The sequence below is a fragment of the Rhinoderma darwinii genome, unplaced genomic scaffold, assembly GCF_050947455.1.
Source record: "Rhinoderma darwinii isolate aRhiDar2 unplaced genomic scaffold, aRhiDar2.hap1 Scaffold_759, whole genome shotgun sequence".
NCBI lineage: Eukaryota > Metazoa > Chordata > Amphibia > Anura > Rhinodermatidae > Rhinoderma > Rhinoderma darwinii.
The window spans coordinates 19,312-36,887 of record NW_027464321.1 but is presented as its reverse complement, the minus strand read 5'-3'; the positions used below and the strand labels follow the sequence as shown (position 1 = coordinate 36,887).

Sequence of the window (17,576 nt, the reverse complement as noted above, 5' to 3'; positions counted from 1 at the left end):
TTCTATGTTTCTGAAGCATGTTTCTGATACCTTAATGTAAAACATAAAATTTTTTAGGAATTCATGATGGACAATTCTGTTCCTCATTCTGTTCCCCAAACACATCAATTCATTCAGTTGTGATTTCCAAACTGTCTAAAAGTTTGAATTGTTTCTTTGTTTCTGAAGCATGTTTCTGATACCTTAATGTAAATCATAACGTTTTTTAGGAATTCATGATGGACAATTCTGTTTCTCTCCAATCCACTAAAAACCTATTTCAATTTTGTGCCAATCTACTAATAAATAAGCAGCCAGTTCTAGAATTAGAGTTTTACACTTTTTTCAGGCTTCTCATTTGTAAGAGCAGCTCTTTCATTTTTCTGCAAATAAACCAATAAATTCGCAGCTAGTTCTGGAGTTATGTTTTTAAACTGTTATTTTGTCATGCTTCTCCTTTGTAAGACCAACTATAGGATAATGGAAGTATACGACTTGGGTGATTTCGAATAAAACCCACGACGTTGCATTAGCAGATATGTTGGCTTCATAGCTCAGTGGTTAGAGCACTGGTCTTGTAAACCAGGGGTTGTGAGTTCAATTCTCACTGGGGCCTTTATTGTTTGTGCCTAGAGTATCTAATAAGATAATTTCTTCATCACAGAAAATACTAAGATGTCATTTCCTTTCAGATAATTGCTTGGCCTAAACTGAAAATATTCAGACATCATTGTTTCATTCAATCCATTGTATATGTCCAACGTTAACATTTAAAAAAAGTTTTAAACAGGAAATTATGCATGTTTGATCTCCCATGGAAAAATTTGGAAAAAAATCTTGCCTCTGCTCGTAATATTTTTTAGGAATTCATGATGGAGAATTCTGTTCCTCATTCTGTTCCCCAAACACATCAATTCATTCAGTTGTGATTTCCAAACTGTCTAAAAGTTTGATTTGTTTCTATGTTTCTGAAGCATGTTTCTGATACCTTAATGTAAAACATAAAATTTTTTAGGAATTCATGATGGACAATTCTGTTCCTCATTCTGTTCCCCAAACACATCAATTCATTCAGTTGTGATTTCCAAACTGTCTAAAAGTTTGAATTGTTTCTTTGTTTCTGAAGCATGTTTCTGATACCTTAATGTAAATCATAACGTTTTTTAGGAATTCATGATGGACAATTCTGTTTCTCTCCAATCCACTAAAAACCTATTTAAATTTTGTGCCAATCTACTAATAAATAAGCAGCCAGTTCTAGAATTAGAGTTTTACACTTTTTTCAGGCTTCTCATTTGTAAGAGCAGCTCTTTCATTTTTCTGCAAATAAACCAATAAATTCGCAGCTAGTTCTGGAGTTATGTTTTTAAACTGTTATTTTGTCATGCTTCTCCTTTGTAAGACCAACTATAGGATAATGGAAGTTTACGACTTGGGTGATTTCGAATAAAACCCACGACGTTGCATTAGCAGATATGTTGGCTTCATAGCTCAGTGGTTAGAGCACTGGTCTTGTAAACCAGGGGTCGTGAGTTCAATTCTCACTGGGGCCTTTATTGTTTGTGCCTAGAGTATCTAATAAGATAATTTCTTCATCACAGAAAATACTAAGATGTCATTTCCTTTCAGATAATTGCTTGGCCTAAACTGAAAATATTCAGACATCATTGTTTCATTCAATCCATTGTATATGTCCAACGTTAACATTTAAAAAAAGTTTTAAACAGGAAATTATGCATGTTTTATCTCCCATGGAAAAATTTGGAAAAAAATCTTGCCTCTGCTCGTAATATTTTTTAGGAATTCATGATGGAGAATTCTGTTCCTCATTCTGTTCCCCAAACACATCAATTCATTCAGTTGTGATTTCCAAACTGTCTAAAAGTTTGATTTGTTTCTATGTTTCTGAAGCATGTTTCTGATACCTTAATGTAAAACATAAAATTTTTTAGGAATTCATGATGGACAATTCTGTTCCTCATTCTGTTCCCCAAACACATCAATTCATTCAGTTGTGATTTCCAAACTGTCTAAAAGTTTGAATTGTTTCTTTGTTTCTGAAGCATGTTTCTGATACCTTAATGTAAATCATAACGTTTTTTAGGAATTCATGATGGACAATTCTGTTTCTCTCCAATCCACTAAAAACCTATTTAAATTTTGTGCCAATCTACTAATAAATAAGCAGCCAGTTCTAGAATTAGAGTTTTACACTTTTTTCAGGCTTCTCATTTGTAAGAGCAGCTCTTTCATTTTTCTGCAAATAAACCAATAAATTCGCAGCTAGTTCTGGAGTTATGTTTTTAAACTGTTATTTTGTCATGCTTCTCCTTTGTAAGACCAACTATAGGATAATGGAAGTTTACGACTTGGGTGATTTCGAATAAAACCCACGACGTTGCATTAGCAGATATGTTGGCTTCATAGCTCAGTGGTTAGAGCACTGGTCTTGTAAACCAGGGGTCGTGAGTTCAATTCTCACTGGGGCCTTTATTGTTTGTGCCTAGAGTATCTAATAAGATAATTTCTTCATCACAGAAAATACTAAGATGTCATTTCCTTTCAGATAATTGCTTGGCCTAAACTGAAAATATTCAGACATCATTGTTTCATTCAATCCATTGTATATGTCCAACGTTAACATTTAAAAAAAGTTTTAAACAGGAAATTATGCATGTTTGATCTCCCATGGAAAAATTTGGAAAAAAATCTTGCCTCTGCTCGTAATATTTTTTAGGAATTCATGATGGAGAATTCTGTTCCTCATTCTGTTCCCCAAACACATCAATTCATTCAGTTGTGATTTCCAAACTGTCTAAAAGTTTGATTTGTTTCTATGTTTCTGAAGCATGTTTCTGATACCTTAATGTAAAACATAAAATTTTTTAGGAATTCATGATGGACAATTCTGTTCCTCATTCTGTTCCCCAAACACATCAATTCATTCAGTTGTGATTTCCAAACTGTCTAAAAGTTTGAATTGTTTCTTTGTTTCTGAAGCATGTTTCTGATACCTTAATGTAAATCATAACGTTTTTTAGGAATTCATGATGGACAATTCTGTTTCTCTCCAATCCACTAAAAACCTATTTAAATTTTGTGCCAATCTACTAATAAATAAGCAGCCAGTTCTAGAATTAGAGTTTTACACTTTTTTCAGGCTTCTCATTTGTAAGAGCAGCTCTTTCATTTTTCTGCAAATAAACCAATAAATTCGCAGCTAGTTCTGGAGTTATGTTTTTAAACTGTTATTTTGTCATGCTTCTCCTTTGTAAGACCAACTATAGGATAATGGAAGTTTACGACTTGGGTGATTTCGAATAAAACCCACGACGTTGCATTAGCAGATATGTTGGCTTCATAGCTCAGTGGTTAGAGCACTGGTCTTGTAAACCAGGGGTCGTGAGTTCAATTCTCACTGGGGCCTTTATTGTTTGTGCCTAGAGTATCTAATAAGATAATTTCTTCATCACAGAAAATACTAAGATGTCATTTCCTTTCAGATAATTGCTTGGCCTAAACTGAAAATATTCAGACATCATTGTTTCATTCAATCCATTGTATATGTCCAACGTTAACATTTAAAAAAAGTTTTAAACAGGAAATTATGCATGTTTGATCTCCCATGGAAAAATTTGGAAAAAAATCTTGCCTCTGCTCGTAATATTTTTTAGGAATTCATGATGGAGAATTCTGTTCCTCATTCTGTTCCCCAAACAAATCAATTCATTCAGTTGTGATTTCCAAACTGTCTAAAAGTTTGATTTGTTTCTATGTTTCTGAAGCATGTTTCTGATACCTTAATGTAAAACATAAAATTTTTTAGGAAATCATGATGGACAATTCTGTTCCTCATTCTGTTCCCCAAACACATCAATTCATTCAGTTGTGATTTCCAAACTGTCTAAAAGTTTGAATTGTTTCTTTGTTTCTGAAGCATGTTTCTGATACCTTAATGTAAATCATAACGTTTTTTAGGAATTCATGATGGACAATTCTGTTTCTCTCCAATCCACTAAAAACCTATTTAAATTTTGTGCCAATCTACTAATAAATAAGCAGCCAGTTCTAGAATTAGAGTTTTACACTTTTTTCAGGCTTCTCATTTGTAAGAGCAGCTCTTTCATTTTTCTGCAAATAAACCAATAAATTCGCAGCTAGTTCTGGAGTTATGTTTTTAAACTGTTATTTTGTCATGCTTCTCCTTTGTAAGACCAACTATAGGATAATGGAAGTATACGACTTGGGTGATTTCGAATAAAACCCACGACGTTGCATTAGCAGATATGTTGGCTTCATAGCTCAGTGGTTAGAGCACTGGTCTTGTAAACCAGGGGTTGTGAGTTCAATTCTCACTGGGGCCTTTATTGTTTGTGCCTAGAGTATCTAATAAGATAATTTCTTCATCACAGAAAATACTAAGATGTCATTTCCTTTCAGATAATTGCTTGGCCTAAACTGAAAATATTCAGACATCATTGTTTCATTCAATCCATTGTATATGTCCAACGTTAACATTTAAAAAAAGTTTTAAACAGGAAATTATGCATGTTTGATCTCCCATGGAAAAATTTGGAAAAAAATCTTGCCTCTGCTCGTAATATTTTTTAGGAATTCATGATGGAGAATTCTGTTCCTCATTCTGTTCCCCAAACACATCAATTCATTCAGTTGTGATTTCCAAACTGTCTAAAAGTTTGATTTGTTTCTATGTTTCTGAAGCATGTTTCTGATACCTTAATGTAAAACATAAAATTTTTTAGGAATTCATGATGGACAATTCTGTTCCTCATTCTGTTCCCCAAACACATCAATTCATTCAGTTGTGATTTCCAAACTGTCTAAAAGTTTGAATTGTTTCTTTGTTTCTGAAGCATGTTTCTGATACCTTAATGTAAATCATAACGTTTTTTAGGAATTCATGATGGACAATTCTGTTTCTCTCCAATCCACTAAAAACCTATTTAAATTTTGTGCCAATCTACTAATAAATAAGCAGCCAGTTCTAGAATTAGAGTTTTACACTTTTTTCAGGCTTCTCATTTGTAAGAGCAGCTCTTTCATTTTTCTGCAAATAAACCAATAAATTCGCAGCTAGTTCTGGAGTTATGTTTTTAAACTGTTATTTTGTCATGCTTCTCCTTTGTAAGACCAACTATAGGATAATGGAAGTTTACGACTTGGGTGATTTCGAATAAAACCCACGACGTTGCATTAGCAGATATGTTGGCTTCATAGCTCAGTGGTTAGAGCACTGGTCTTGTAAACCAGGGGTCGTGAGTTCAATTCTCACTGGGGCCTTTATTGTTTGTGCCTAGAGTATCTAATAAGATAATTTCTTCATCACAGAAAATACTAAGATGTCATTTCCTTTCAGATAATTGCTTGGCCTAAACTGAAAATATTCAGACATCATTGTTTCATTCAATCCATTGTATATGTCCAACGTTAACATTTAAAAAAAGTTTTAAACAGGAAATTATGCATGTTTTATCTCCCATGGAAAAATTTGGAAAAAAATCTTGCCTCTGCTCGTAATATTTTTTAGGAATTCATGATGGAGAATTCTGTTCCTCATTCTGTTCCCCAAACACATCAATTCATTCAGTTGTGATTTCCAAACTGTCTAAAAGTTTGATTTGTTTCTATGTTTCTGAAGCATGTTTCTGATACCTTAATGTAAAACATAAAATTTTTTAGGAATTCATGATGGACAATTCTGTTCCTCATTCTGTTCCCCAAACACATCAATTCATTCAGTTGTGATTTCCAAACTGTCTAAAAGTTTGAATTGTTTCTTTGTTTCTGAAGCATGTTTCTGATACCTTAATGTAAATCATAACGTTTTTTAGGAATTCATGATGGACAATTCTGTTTCTCTCCAATCCACTAAAAACCTATTTAAATTTTGTGCCAATCTACTAATAAATAAGCAGCCAGTTCTAGAATTAGAGTTTTACACTTTTTTCAGGCTTCTCATTTGTAAGAGCAGCTCTTTCATTTTTCTGCAAATAAACCAATAAATTCGCAGCTAGTTCTGGAGTTATGTTTTTAAACTGTTATTTTGTCATGCTTCTCCTTTGTAAGACCAACTATAGGATAATGGAAGTTTACGACTTGGGTGATTTCGAATAAAACCCACGACGTTGCATTAGCAGATATGTTGGCTTCATAGCTCAGTGGTTAGAGCACTGGTCTTGTAAACCAGGGGTCGTGAGTTCAATTCTCACTGGGGCCTTTATTGTTTGTGCCTAGAGTATCTAATAAGATAATTTCTTCATCACAGAAAATACTAAGATGTCATTTCCTTTCAGATAATTGCTTGGCCTAAACTGAAAATATTCAGACATCATTGTTTCATTCAATCCATTGTATATGTCCAACGTTAACATTTAAAAAAAGTTTTAAACAGGAAATTATGCATGTTTTATCTCCCATGGAAAAATTTGGAAAAAAATCTTGCCTCTGCTCGTAATATTTTTTAGGAATTCATGATGGAGAATTCTGTTCCTCATTCTGTTCCCCAAACACATCAATTCATTCAGTTGTGATTTCCAAACTGTCTAAAAGTTTGATTTGTTTCTATGTTTCTGAAGCATGTTTCTGATACCTTAATGTAAAACATAAAATTTTTTAGGAATTCATGATGGACAATTCTGTTCCTCATTCTGTTCCCCAAACACATCAATTCATTCAGTTGTGATTTCCAAACTGTCTAAAAGTTTGAATTGTTTCTTTGTTTCTGAAGCATGTTTCTGATACCTTAATGTAAATCATAACGTTTTTTAGGAATTCATGATGGACAATTCTGTTTCTCTCCAATCCACTAAAAACCTATTTAAATTTTGTGCCAATCTACTAATAAATAAGCAGCCAGTTCTAGAATTAGAGTTTTACACTTTTTTCAGGCTTCTCATTTGTAAGAGCAGCTCTTTCATTTTTCTGCAAATAAACCAATAAATTCGCAGCTAGTTCTGGAGTTATGTTTTTAAACTGTTATTTTGTCATGCTTCTCCTTTGTAAGACCAACTATAGGATAATGGAAGTTTACGACTTGGGTGATTTCGAATAAAACCCACGACGTTGCATTAGCAGATATGTTGGCTTCATAGCTCAGTGGTTAGAGCACTGGTCTTGTAAACCAGGGGTCGTGAGTTCAATTCTCACTGGGGCCTTTATTGTTTGTGCCTAGAGTATCTAATAAGATAATTTCTTCATCACAGAAAATACTAAGATGTCATTTCCTTTCAGATAATTGCTTGGCCTAAACTGAAAATATTCAGACATCATTGTTTCATTCAATCCATTGTATATGTCCAACGTTAACATTTAAAAAAAGTTTTAAACAGGAAATTATGCATGTTTGATCTCCCATGGAAAAATTTGGAAAAAAATCTTGCCTCTGCTCGTAATATTTTTTAGGAATTCATGATGGAGAATTCTGTTCCTCATTCTGTTCCCCAAACACATCAATTCATTCAGTTGTGATTTCCAAACTGTCTAAAAGTTTGATTTGTTTCTATGTTTCTGAAGCATGTTTCTGATACCTTAATGTAAAACATAAAATTTTTTAGGAATTCATGATGGACAATTCTGTTCCTCATTCTGTTCCCCAAACACATCAATTCATTCAGTTGTGATTTCCAAACTGTCTAAAAGTTTGAATTGTTTCTTTGTTTCTGAAGCATGTTTCTGATACCTTAATGTAAATCATAACGTTTTTTAGGAATTCATGATGGACAATTCTGTTTCTCTCCAATCCACTAAAAACCTATTTAAATTTTGTGCCAATCTACTAATAAATAAGCAGCCAGTTCTAGAATTAGAGTTTTACACTTTTTTCAGGCTTCTCATTTGTAAGAGCAGCTCTTTCATTTTTCTGCAAATAAACCAATAAATTCGCAGCTAGTTCTGGAGTTATGTTTTTAAACTGTTATTTTGTCATGCTTCTCCTTTGTAAGACCAACTATAGGATAATGGAAGTTTACGACTTGGGTGATTTCGAATAAAACCCACGACGTTGCATTAGCAGATATGTTGGCTTCATAGCTCAGTGGTTAGAGCACTGGTCTTGTAAACCAGGGGTCGTGAGTTCAATTCTCACTGGGGCCTTTATTGTTTGTGCCTAGAGTATCTAATAAGATAATTTCTTCATCACAGAAAATACTAAGATGTCATTTCCTTTCAGATAATTGCTTGGCCTAAACTGAAAATATTCAGACATCATTGTTTCATTCAATCCATTGTATATGTCCAACGTTAACATTTAAAAAAAGTTTTAAACAGGAAATTATGCATGTTTGATCTCCCATGGAAAAATTTGGAAAAAAATCTTGCCTCTGCTCGTAATATTTTTTAGGAATTCATGATGGAGAATTCTGTTCCTCATTCTGTTCCCCAAACAAATCAATTCATTCAGTTGTGATTTCCAAACTGTCTAAAAGTTTGATTTGTTTCTATGTTTCTGAAGCATGTTTCTGATACCTTAATGTAAAACATAAAATTTTTTAGGAAATCATGATGGACAATTCTGTTCCTCATTCTGTTCCCCAAACACATCAATTCATTCAGTTGTGATTTCCAAACTGTCTAAAAGTTTGAATTGTTTCTTTGTTTCTGAAGCATGTTTCTGATACCTTAATGTAAATCATAACGTTTTTTAGGAATTCATGATGGACAATTCTGTTTCTCTCCAATCCACTAAAAACCTATTTAAATTTTGTGCCAATCTACTAATAAATAAGCAGCCAGTTCTAGAATTAGAGTTTTACACTTTTTTCAGGCTTCTCATTTGTAAGAGCAGCTCTTTCATTTTTCTGCAAATAAACCAATAAATTCGCAGCTAGTTCTGGAGTTATGTTTTTAAACTGTTATTTTGTCATGCTTCTCCTTTGTAAGACCAACTATAGGATAATGGAAGTATACGACTTGGGTGATTTCGAATAAAACCCACGACGTTGCATTAGCAGATATGTTGGCTTCATAGCTCAGTGGTTAGAGCACTGGTCTTGTAAACCAGGGGTCGTGAGTTCAATTCTCACTGGGGCCTTTATTGTTTGTGCCTAGAGTATCTAATAAGATAATTTCTTCATCACAGAAAATACTAAGATGTCATTTCCTTTCAGATAATTGCTTGGCCTAAACTGAAAATATTCAGACATCATTGTTTCATTCAATCCATTGTATATGTCCAACGTTAACATTTAAAAAAAGTTTTAAACAGGAAATTATGCATGTTTGATCTCCCATGGAAAAATTTGGAAAAAAATCTTGCCTCTGCTCGTAATATTTTTTAGGAATTCATGATGGAGAATTCTGTTCCTCATTCTGTTCCCCAAACACATCAATTCATTCAGTTGTGATTTCCAAACTGTCTAAAAGTTTGATTTGTTTCTATGTTTCTGAAGCATGTTTCTGATACCTTAATGTAAAACATAAAATTTTTTAGGAATTCATGATGGACAATTCTGTTCCTCATTCTGTTCCCCAAACACATCAATTCATTCAGTTGTGATTTCCAAACTGTCTAAAAGTTTGAATTGTTTCTTTGTTTCTGAAGCATGTTTCTGATACCTTAATGTAAATCATAACGTTTTTTAGGAATTCATGATGGACAATTCTGTTTCTCTCCAATCCACTAAAAACCTATTTCAATTTTGTGCCAATCTACTAATAAATAAGCAGCCAGTTCTAGAATTAGAGTTTTACACTTTTTTCAGGCTTCTCATTTGTAAGAGCAGCTCTTTCATTTTTCTGCAAATAAACCAATAAATTCGCAGCTAGTTCTGGAGTTATGTTTTTAAACTGTTATTTTGTCATGCTTCTCCTTTGTAAGACCAACTATAGGATAATGGAAGTATACGACTTGGGTGATTTCGAATAAAACCCACGACGTTGCATTAGCAGATATGTTGGCTTCATAGCTCAGTGGTTAGAGCACTGGTCTTGTAAACCAGGGGTTGTGAGTTCAATTCTCACTGGGGCCTTTATTGTTTGTGCCTAGAGTATCTAATAAGATAATTTCTTCATCACAGAAAATACTAAGATGTCATTTCCTTTCAGATAATTGCTTGGCCTAAACTGAAAATATTCAGACATCATTGTTTCATTCAATCCATTGTATATGTCCAACGTTAACATTTAAAAAAAGTTTTAAACAGGAAATTATGCATGTTTGATCTCCCATGGAAAAATTTGGAAAAAAATCTTGCCTCTGCTCGTAATATTTTTTAGGAATTCATGATGGAGAATTCTGTTCCTCATTCTGTTCCCCAAACACATCAATTCATTCAGTTGTGATTTCCAAACTGTCTAAAAGTTTGATTTGTTTCTATGTTTCTGAAGCATGTTTCTGATACCTTAATGTAAAACATAAAATTTTTTAGGAATTCATGATGGACAATTCTGTTCCTCATTCTGTTCCCCAAACACATCAATTCATTCAGTTGTGATTTCCAAACTGTCTAAAAGTTTGAATTGTTTCTTTGTTTCTGAAGCATGTTTCTGATACCTTAATGTAAATCATAACGTTTTTTAGGAATTCATGATGGACAATTCTGTTTCTCTCCAATCCACTAAAAACCTATTTAAATTTTGTGCCAATCTACTAATAAATAAGCAGCCAGTTCTAGAATTAGAGTTTTACACTTTTTTCAGGCTTCTCATTTGTAAGAGCAGCTCTTTCATTTTTCTGCAAATAAACCAATAAATTCGCAGCTAGTTCTGGAGTTATGTTTTTAAACTGTTATTTTGTCATGCTTCTCCTTTGTAAGACCAACTATAGGATAATGGAAGTTTACGACTTGGGTGATTTCGAATAAAACCCACGACGTTGCATTAGCAGATATGTTGGCTTCATAGCTCAGTGGTTAGAGCACTGGTCTTGTAAACCAGGGGTCGTGAGTTCAATTCTCACTGGGGCCTTTATTGTTTGTGCCTAGAGTATCTAATAAGATAATTTCTTCATCACAGAAAATACTAAGATGTCATTTCCTTTCAGATAATTGCTTGGCCTAAACTGAAAATATTCAGACATCATTGTTTCATTCAATCCATTGTATATGTCCAACGTTAACATTTAAAAAAAGTTTTAAACAGGAAATTATGCATGTTTTATCTCCCATGGAAAAATTTGGAAAAAAATCTTGCCTCTGCTCGTAATATTTTTTAGGAATTCATGATGGAGAATTCTGTTCCTCATTCTGTTCCCCAAACACATCAATTCATTCAGTTGTGATTTCCAAACTGTCTAAAAGTTTGATTTGTTTCTATGTTTCTGAAGCATGTTTCTGATACCTTAATGTAAAACATAAAATTTTTTAGGAATTCATGATGGACAATTCTGTTCCTCATTCTGTTCCCCAAACACATCAATTCATTCAGTTGTGATTTCCAAACTGTCTAAAAGTTTGAATTGTTTCTTTGTTTCTGAAGCATGTTTCTGATACCTTAATGTAAATCATAACGTTTTTTAGGAATTCATGATGGACAATTCTGTTTCTCTCCAATCCACTAAAAACCTATTTAAATTTTGTGCCAATCTACTAATAAATAAGCAGCCAGTTCTAGAATTAGAGTTTTACACTTTTTTCAGGCTTCTCATTTGTAAGAGCAGCTCTTTCATTTTTCTGCAAATAAACCAATAAATTCGCAGCTAGTTCTGGAGTTATGTTTTTAAACTGTTATTTTGTCATGCTTCTCCTTTGTAAGACCAACTATAGGATAATGGAAGTTTACGACTTGGGTGATTTCGAATAAAACCCACGACGTTGCATTAGCAGATATGTTGGCTTCATAGCTCAGTGGTTAGAGCACTGGTCTTGTAAACCAGGGGTCGTGAGTTCAATTCTCACTGGGGCCTTTATTGTTTGTGCCTAGAGTATCTAATAAGATAATTTCTTCATCACAGAAAATACTAAGATGTCATTTCCTTTCAGATAATTGCTTGGCCTAAACTGAAAATATTCAGACATCATTGTTTCATTCAATCCATTGTATATGTCCAACGTTAACATTTAAAAAAAGTTTTAAACAGGAAATTATGCATGTTTGATCTCCCATGGAAAAATTTGGAAAAAAATCTTGCCTCTGCTCGTAATATTTTTTAGGAATTCATGATGGAGAATTCTGTTCCTCATTCTGTTCCCCAAACAAATCAATTCATTCAGTTGTGATTTCCAAACTGTCTAAAAGTTTGATTTGTTTCTATGTTTCTGAAGCATGTTTCTGATACCTTAATGTAAAACATAACATTTTTTAGGAAATCATGATGGACAATTCTGTTCCTCATTCTGTTCCCCAAACACATCAATTCATTCAGTTGTGATTTCCAAACTGTCTAAAAGTTTGAATTGTTTCTTTGTTTCTGAAGCATGTTTCTGATACCTTAATGTAAATCATAACGTTTTTTAGGAATTCATGATGGACAATTCTGTTTCTCTCCAATCCACTAAAAACCTATTTAAATTTTGTGCCAATCTACTAATAAATAAGCAGCCAGTTCTAGAATTAGAGTTTTACACTTTTTTCAGGCTTCTCATTTGTAAGAGCAGCTCTTTCATTTTTCTGCAAATAAACCAATAAATTCGCAGCTAGTTCTGGAGTTATGTTTTTAAACTGTTATTTTGTCATGCTTCTCCTTTGTAAGACCAACTATAGGATAATGGAAGTATACGACTTGGGTGATTTCGAATAAAACCCACGACGTTGCATTAGCAGATATGTTGGCTTCATAGCTCAGTGGTTAGAGCACTGGTCTTGTAAACCAGGGGTCGTGAGTTCAATTCTCACTGGGGCCTTTATTGTTTGTGCCTAGAGTATCTAATAAGATAATTTCTTCATCACAGAAAATACTAAGATGTCATTTCCTTTCAGATAATTGCTTGGCCTAAACTGAAAATATTCAGACATCATTGTTTCATTCAATCCATTGTATATGTCCAACGTTAACATTTAAAAAAAGTTTTAAACAGGAAATTATGCATGTTTGATCTCCCATGGAAAAATTTGGAAAAAAATCTTGCCTCTGCTCGTAATATTTTTTAGGAATTCATGATGGAGAATTCTGTTCCTCATTCTGTTCCCCAAACAAATCAATTCATTCAGTTGTGATTTCCAAACTGTCTAAAAGTTTGATTTGTTTCTATGTTTCTGAAGCATGTTTCTGATACCTTAATGTAAAACATAAAATTTTTTAGGAAATCATGATGGACAATTCTGTTCCTCATTCTGTTCCCCAAACACATCAATTCATTCAGTTGTGATTTCCAAACTGTCTAAAAGTTTGAATTGTTTCTTTGTTTCTGAAGCATGTTTCTGATACCTTAATGTAAATCATAACGTTTTTTAGGAATTCATGATGGACAATTCTGTTTCTCTCCAATCCACTAAAAACCTATTTAAATTTTGTGCCAATCTACTAATAAATAAGCAGCCAGTTCTAGAATTAGAGTTTTACACTTTTTTCAGGCTTCTCATTTGTAAGAGCAGCTCTTTCATTTTTCTGCAAATAAACCAATAAATTCGCAGCTAGTTCTGGAGTTATGTTTTTAAACTGTTATTTTGTCATGCTTCTCCTTTGTAAGACCAACTATAGGATAATGGAAGTATACGACTTGGGTGATTTCGAATAAAACCCACGACGTTGCATTAGCAGATATGTTGGCTTCATAGCTCAGTGGTTAGAGCACTGGTCTTGTAAACCAGGGGTCGTGAGTTCAATTCTCACTGGGGCCTTTATTGTTTGTGCCTAGAGTATCTAATAAGATAATTTCTTCATCACAGAAAATACTAAGATGTCATTTCCTTTCAGATAATTGCTTGGCCTAAACTGAAAATATTCAGACATCATTGTTTCATTCAATCCATTGTATATGTCCAACGTTAACATTTAAAAAAAGTTTTAAACAGGAAATTATGCATGTTTGATCTCCCATGGAAAAATTTGGAAAAAAATCTTGCCTCTGCTCGTAATATTTTTTAGGAATTCATGATGGAGAATTCTGTTCCTCATTCTGTTCCCCAAACACATCAATTCATTCAGTTGTGATTTCCAAACTGTCTAAAAGTTTGATTTGTTTCTATGTTTCTGAAGCATGTTTCTGATACCTTAATGTAAAACATAAAATTTTTTAGGAATTCATGATGGACAATTCTGTTCCTCATTCTGTTCCCCAAACACATCAATTCATTCAGTTGTGATTTCCAAACTGTCTAAAAGTTTGAATTGTTTCTTTGTTTCTGAAGCATGTTTCTGATACCTTAATGTAAATCATAACGTTTTTTAGGAATTCATGATGGACAATTCTGTTTCTCTCCAATCCACTAAAAACCTATTTAAATTTTGTGCCAATCTACTAATAAATAAGCAGCCAGTTCTAGAATTAGAGTTTTACACTTTTTTCAGGCTTCTCATTTGTAAGAGCAGCTCTTTCATTTTTCTGCAAATAAACCAATAAATTCGCAGCTAGTTCTGGAGTTATGTTTTTAAACTGTTATTTTGTCATGCTTCTCCTTTGTAAGACCAACTATAGGATAATGGAAGTTTACGACTTGGGTGATTTCGAATAAAACCCACGACGTTGCATTAGCAGATATGTTGGCTTCATAGCTCAGTGGTTAGAGCACTGGTCTTGTAAACCAGGGGTCGTGAGTTCAATTCTCACTGGGGCCTTTATTGTTTGTGCCTAGAGTATCTAATAAGATAATTTCTTCATCACAGAAAATACTAAGATGTCATTTCCTTTCAGATAATTGCTTGGCCTAAACTGAAAATATTCAGACATCATTGTTTCATTCAATCCATTGTATATGTCCAACGTTAACATTTAAAAAAAGTTTTAAACAGGAAATTATGCATGTTTGATCTCCCATGGAAAAATTTGGAAAAAAATCTTGCCTCTGCTCGTAATATTTTTTAGGAATTCATGATGGAGAATTCTGTTCCTCATTCTGTTCCCCAAACAAATCAATTCATTCAGTTGTGATTTCCAAACTGTCTAAAAGTTTGATTTGTTTCTATGTTTCTGAAGCATGTTTCTGATACCTTAATGTAAAACATAAAATTTTTTAGGAAATCATGATGGACAATTCTGTTCCTCATTCTGTTCCCCAAACACATCAATTCATTCAGTTGTGATTTCCAAACTGTCTAAAAGTTTGAATTGTTTCTTTGTTTCTGAAGCATGTTTCTGATACCTTAATGTAAATCATAACGTTTTTTAGGAATTCATGATGGACAATTCTGTTTCTCTCCAATCCACTAAAAACCTATTTAAATTTTGTGCCAATCTACTAATAAATAAGCAGCCAGTTCTAGAATTAGAGTTTTACACTTTTTTCAGGCTTCTCATTTGTAAGAGCAGCTCTTTCATTTTTCTGCAAATAAACCAATAAATTCGCAGCTAGTTCTGGAGTTATGTTTTTAAACTGTTATTTTGTCATGCTTCTCCTTTGTAAGACCAACTATAGGATAATGGAAGTTTACGACTTGGGTGATTTCGAATAAAACCCACGACGTTGCATTAGCAGATATGTTGGCTTCATAGCTCAGTGGTTAGAGCACTGGTCTTGTAAACCAGGGGTCGTGAGTTCAATTCTCACTGGGGCCTTTATTGTTTGTGCCTAGAGTATCTAATAAGATAATTTCTTCATCACAGAAAATACTAAGATGTCATTTCCTTTCAGATAATTGCTTGGCCTAAACTGAAAATATTCAGACATCATTGTTTCATTCAATCCATTGTATATGTCCAACGTTAACATTTAAAAAAAGTTTTAAACAGGAAATTATGCATGTTTGATCTCCCATGGAAAAATTTGGAAAAAAATCTTGCCTCTGCTCGTAATATTTTTTAGGAATTCATGATGGAGAATTCTGTTCCTCATTCTGTTCCCCAAACAAATCAATTCATTCAGTTGTGATTTCCAAACTGTCTAAAAGTTTGATTTGTTTCTATGTTTCTGAAGCATGTTTCTGATACCTTAATGTAAAACATAAAAATTTTTAGGAAATCATGATGGACAATTCTGTTCCTCATTCTGTTCCCCAAACACATCAATTCATTCAGTTGTGATTTCCAAACTGTCTAAAAGTTTGAATTGTTTCTTTGTTTCTGAAGCATGTTTCTGATACCTTAATGTAAATCATAACGTTTTTTAGGAATTCATGATGGACAATTCTGTTTCTCTCCAATCCACTAAAAACCTATTTAAATTTTGTGCCAATCTACTAATAAATAAGCAGCCAGTTCTAGAATTAGAGTTTTACACTTTTTTCAGGCTTCTCATTTGTAAGAGCAGCTCTTTCATTTTTCTGCAAATAAACCAATAAATTCGCAGCTAGTTCTGGAGTTATGTTTTTAAACTGTTATTTTGTCATGCTTCTCCTTTGTAAGACCAACTATAGGATAATGGAAGTTTACGACTTGGGTGATTTCGAATAAAACCCACGACGTTGCATTAGCAGATATGTTGGCTTCATAGCTCAGTGGTTAGAGCACTGGTCTTGTAAACCAGGGGTCGTGAGTTCAATTCTCACTGGGGCCTTTATTGTTTGTGCCTAGAGTATCTAATAAGATAATTTCTTCATCACAGAAAATACTAAGATGTCATTTCCTTTCAGATAATTGCTTGGCCTAAACTGAAAATATTCAGACATCATTGTTTCATTCAATCCATTGTATATGTCCAACGTTAACATTTAAAAAAAGTTTTAAACAGGAAATTATGCATGTTTGATCTCCCATGGAAAAATTTGGAAAAAAATCTTGCCTCTGCTCGTAATATTTTTTAGGAATTCATGATGGAGAATTCTGTTCCTCATTCTGTTCCCCAAACAAATCAATTCATTCAGTTGTGATTTCCAAACTGTCTAAAAGTTTGATTTGTTTCTATGTTTCTGAAGCATGTTTCTGATACCTTAATGTAAAACATAACATTTTTTAGGAAATCATGATGGACAATTCTGTTCCTCATTCTGTTCCCCAAACACATCAATTCATTCAGTTGTGATTTCCAAACTGTCTAAAAGTTTGAATTGTTTCTTTGTTTCTGAAGCATGTTTCTGATACCTTAATGTAAATCATAACGTTTTTTAGGAATTCATGATGGACAATTCTGTTTCTCTCCAATCCACTAAAAACCTATTTAAATTTTGTGCCAATCTACTAATAAATAAGCAGCCAGTTCTAGAATTAGAGTTTTACACTTTTTTCAGGCTTCTCATTTGTAAGAGCAGCTCTTTCATTTTTCTGCAAATAAACCAATAAATTCGCAGCTAGTTCTGGAGTTATGTTTTTAAACTGTTATTTTGTCATGCTTCTCCTTTGTAAGACCAACTATAGGATAATGGAAGTATACGACTTGGGTGATTTCGAATAAAACCCACGACGTTGCATTAGCAGATATGTTGGCTTCATAGCTCAGTGGTTAGAGCACTGGTCTTGTAAACCAGGGGTCGTGAGTTCAATTCTCACTGGGGCCTTTATTGTTTGTGCCTAGAGTATCTAATAAGATAATTTCTTCATCACAGAAAATACTAAGATGTCATTTCCTTTCAGATAATTGCTTGGCCTAAACTGAAAATATTCAGACATCAT

The 17,576-nt window shown here is 33.3% G+C and overlaps 19 non-coding genes across 19 annotated transcripts; all 19 read left to right on the top strand.

Annotated features, from left to right (window-relative positions):
• Window positions 1-522: 522 nt before the first annotated feature.
• Window positions 523-595, top strand: TRNAT-UGU (transfer RNA threonine (anticodon UGU)). The gene has a single exon. It is a non-coding gene; the product is annotated as a tRNA-Thr (tRNA).
• Window positions 596-1,459: 864 nt separating this feature from the next.
• TRNAT-UGU (transfer RNA threonine (anticodon UGU)) lies at window positions 1,460-1,532 on the top strand. The gene has a single exon. It is a non-coding gene; the product is annotated as a tRNA-Thr (tRNA).
• Window positions 1,533-2,396: 864 nt separating this feature from the next.
• On the top strand, window positions 2,397-2,469 carry TRNAT-UGU (transfer RNA threonine (anticodon UGU)). Its single transcript has one exon. It is a non-coding gene; the product is annotated as a tRNA-Thr (tRNA).
• An 864-nt stretch (window positions 2,470-3,333) lies between these two features.
• TRNAT-UGU (transfer RNA threonine (anticodon UGU)) lies at window positions 3,334-3,406 on the top strand. The gene has a single exon. It is a non-coding gene; the product is annotated as a tRNA-Thr (tRNA).
• Window positions 3,407-4,270: 864 nt separating this feature from the next.
• On the top strand, window positions 4,271-4,343 carry TRNAT-UGU (transfer RNA threonine (anticodon UGU)). Its single transcript has one exon. It is a non-coding gene; the product is annotated as a tRNA-Thr (tRNA).
• Window positions 4,344-5,207: 864 nt separating this feature from the next.
• Window positions 5,208-5,280, top strand: TRNAT-UGU (transfer RNA threonine (anticodon UGU)). The gene has a single exon. It is a non-coding gene; the product is annotated as a tRNA-Thr (tRNA).
• Window positions 5,281-6,144: 864 nt separating this feature from the next.
• TRNAT-UGU (transfer RNA threonine (anticodon UGU)) lies at window positions 6,145-6,217 on the top strand. Its single transcript has one exon. It is a non-coding gene; the product is annotated as a tRNA-Thr (tRNA).
• An 864-nt stretch (window positions 6,218-7,081) lies between these two features.
• On the top strand, window positions 7,082-7,154 carry TRNAT-UGU (transfer RNA threonine (anticodon UGU)). The gene has a single exon. It is a non-coding gene; the product is annotated as a tRNA-Thr (tRNA).
• An 864-nt stretch (window positions 7,155-8,018) lies between these two features.
• On the top strand, window positions 8,019-8,091 carry TRNAT-UGU (transfer RNA threonine (anticodon UGU)). The gene has a single exon. It is a non-coding gene; the product is annotated as a tRNA-Thr (tRNA).
• An 864-nt stretch (window positions 8,092-8,955) lies between these two features.
• TRNAT-UGU (transfer RNA threonine (anticodon UGU)) lies at window positions 8,956-9,028 on the top strand. The gene has a single exon. It is a non-coding gene; the product is annotated as a tRNA-Thr (tRNA).
• Window positions 9,029-9,892: 864 nt separating this feature from the next.
• Window positions 9,893-9,965, top strand: TRNAT-UGU (transfer RNA threonine (anticodon UGU)). The gene has a single exon. It is a non-coding gene; the product is annotated as a tRNA-Thr (tRNA).
• An 864-nt stretch (window positions 9,966-10,829) lies between these two features.
• On the top strand, window positions 10,830-10,902 carry TRNAT-UGU (transfer RNA threonine (anticodon UGU)). Its single transcript has one exon. It is a non-coding gene; the product is annotated as a tRNA-Thr (tRNA).
• An 864-nt stretch (window positions 10,903-11,766) lies between these two features.
• Window positions 11,767-11,839, top strand: TRNAT-UGU (transfer RNA threonine (anticodon UGU)). The gene has a single exon. It is a non-coding gene; the product is annotated as a tRNA-Thr (tRNA).
• An 864-nt stretch (window positions 11,840-12,703) lies between these two features.
• Window positions 12,704-12,776, top strand: TRNAT-UGU (transfer RNA threonine (anticodon UGU)). Its single transcript has one exon. It is a non-coding gene; the product is annotated as a tRNA-Thr (tRNA).
• Window positions 12,777-13,640: 864 nt separating this feature from the next.
• TRNAT-UGU (transfer RNA threonine (anticodon UGU)) lies at window positions 13,641-13,713 on the top strand. The gene has a single exon. It is a non-coding gene; the product is annotated as a tRNA-Thr (tRNA).
• An 864-nt stretch (window positions 13,714-14,577) lies between these two features.
• On the top strand, window positions 14,578-14,650 carry TRNAT-UGU (transfer RNA threonine (anticodon UGU)). Its single transcript has one exon. It is a non-coding gene; the product is annotated as a tRNA-Thr (tRNA).
• An 864-nt stretch (window positions 14,651-15,514) lies between these two features.
• TRNAT-UGU (transfer RNA threonine (anticodon UGU)) lies at window positions 15,515-15,587 on the top strand. The gene has a single exon. It is a non-coding gene; the product is annotated as a tRNA-Thr (tRNA).
• An 864-nt stretch (window positions 15,588-16,451) lies between these two features.
• Window positions 16,452-16,524, top strand: TRNAT-UGU (transfer RNA threonine (anticodon UGU)). Its single transcript has one exon. It is a non-coding gene; the product is annotated as a tRNA-Thr (tRNA).
• An 864-nt stretch (window positions 16,525-17,388) lies between these two features.
• On the top strand, window positions 17,389-17,461 carry TRNAT-UGU (transfer RNA threonine (anticodon UGU)). The gene has a single exon. It is a non-coding gene; the product is annotated as a tRNA-Thr (tRNA).
• The last annotated feature ends 115 nt before the right edge of the window (window positions 17,462-17,576 follow it).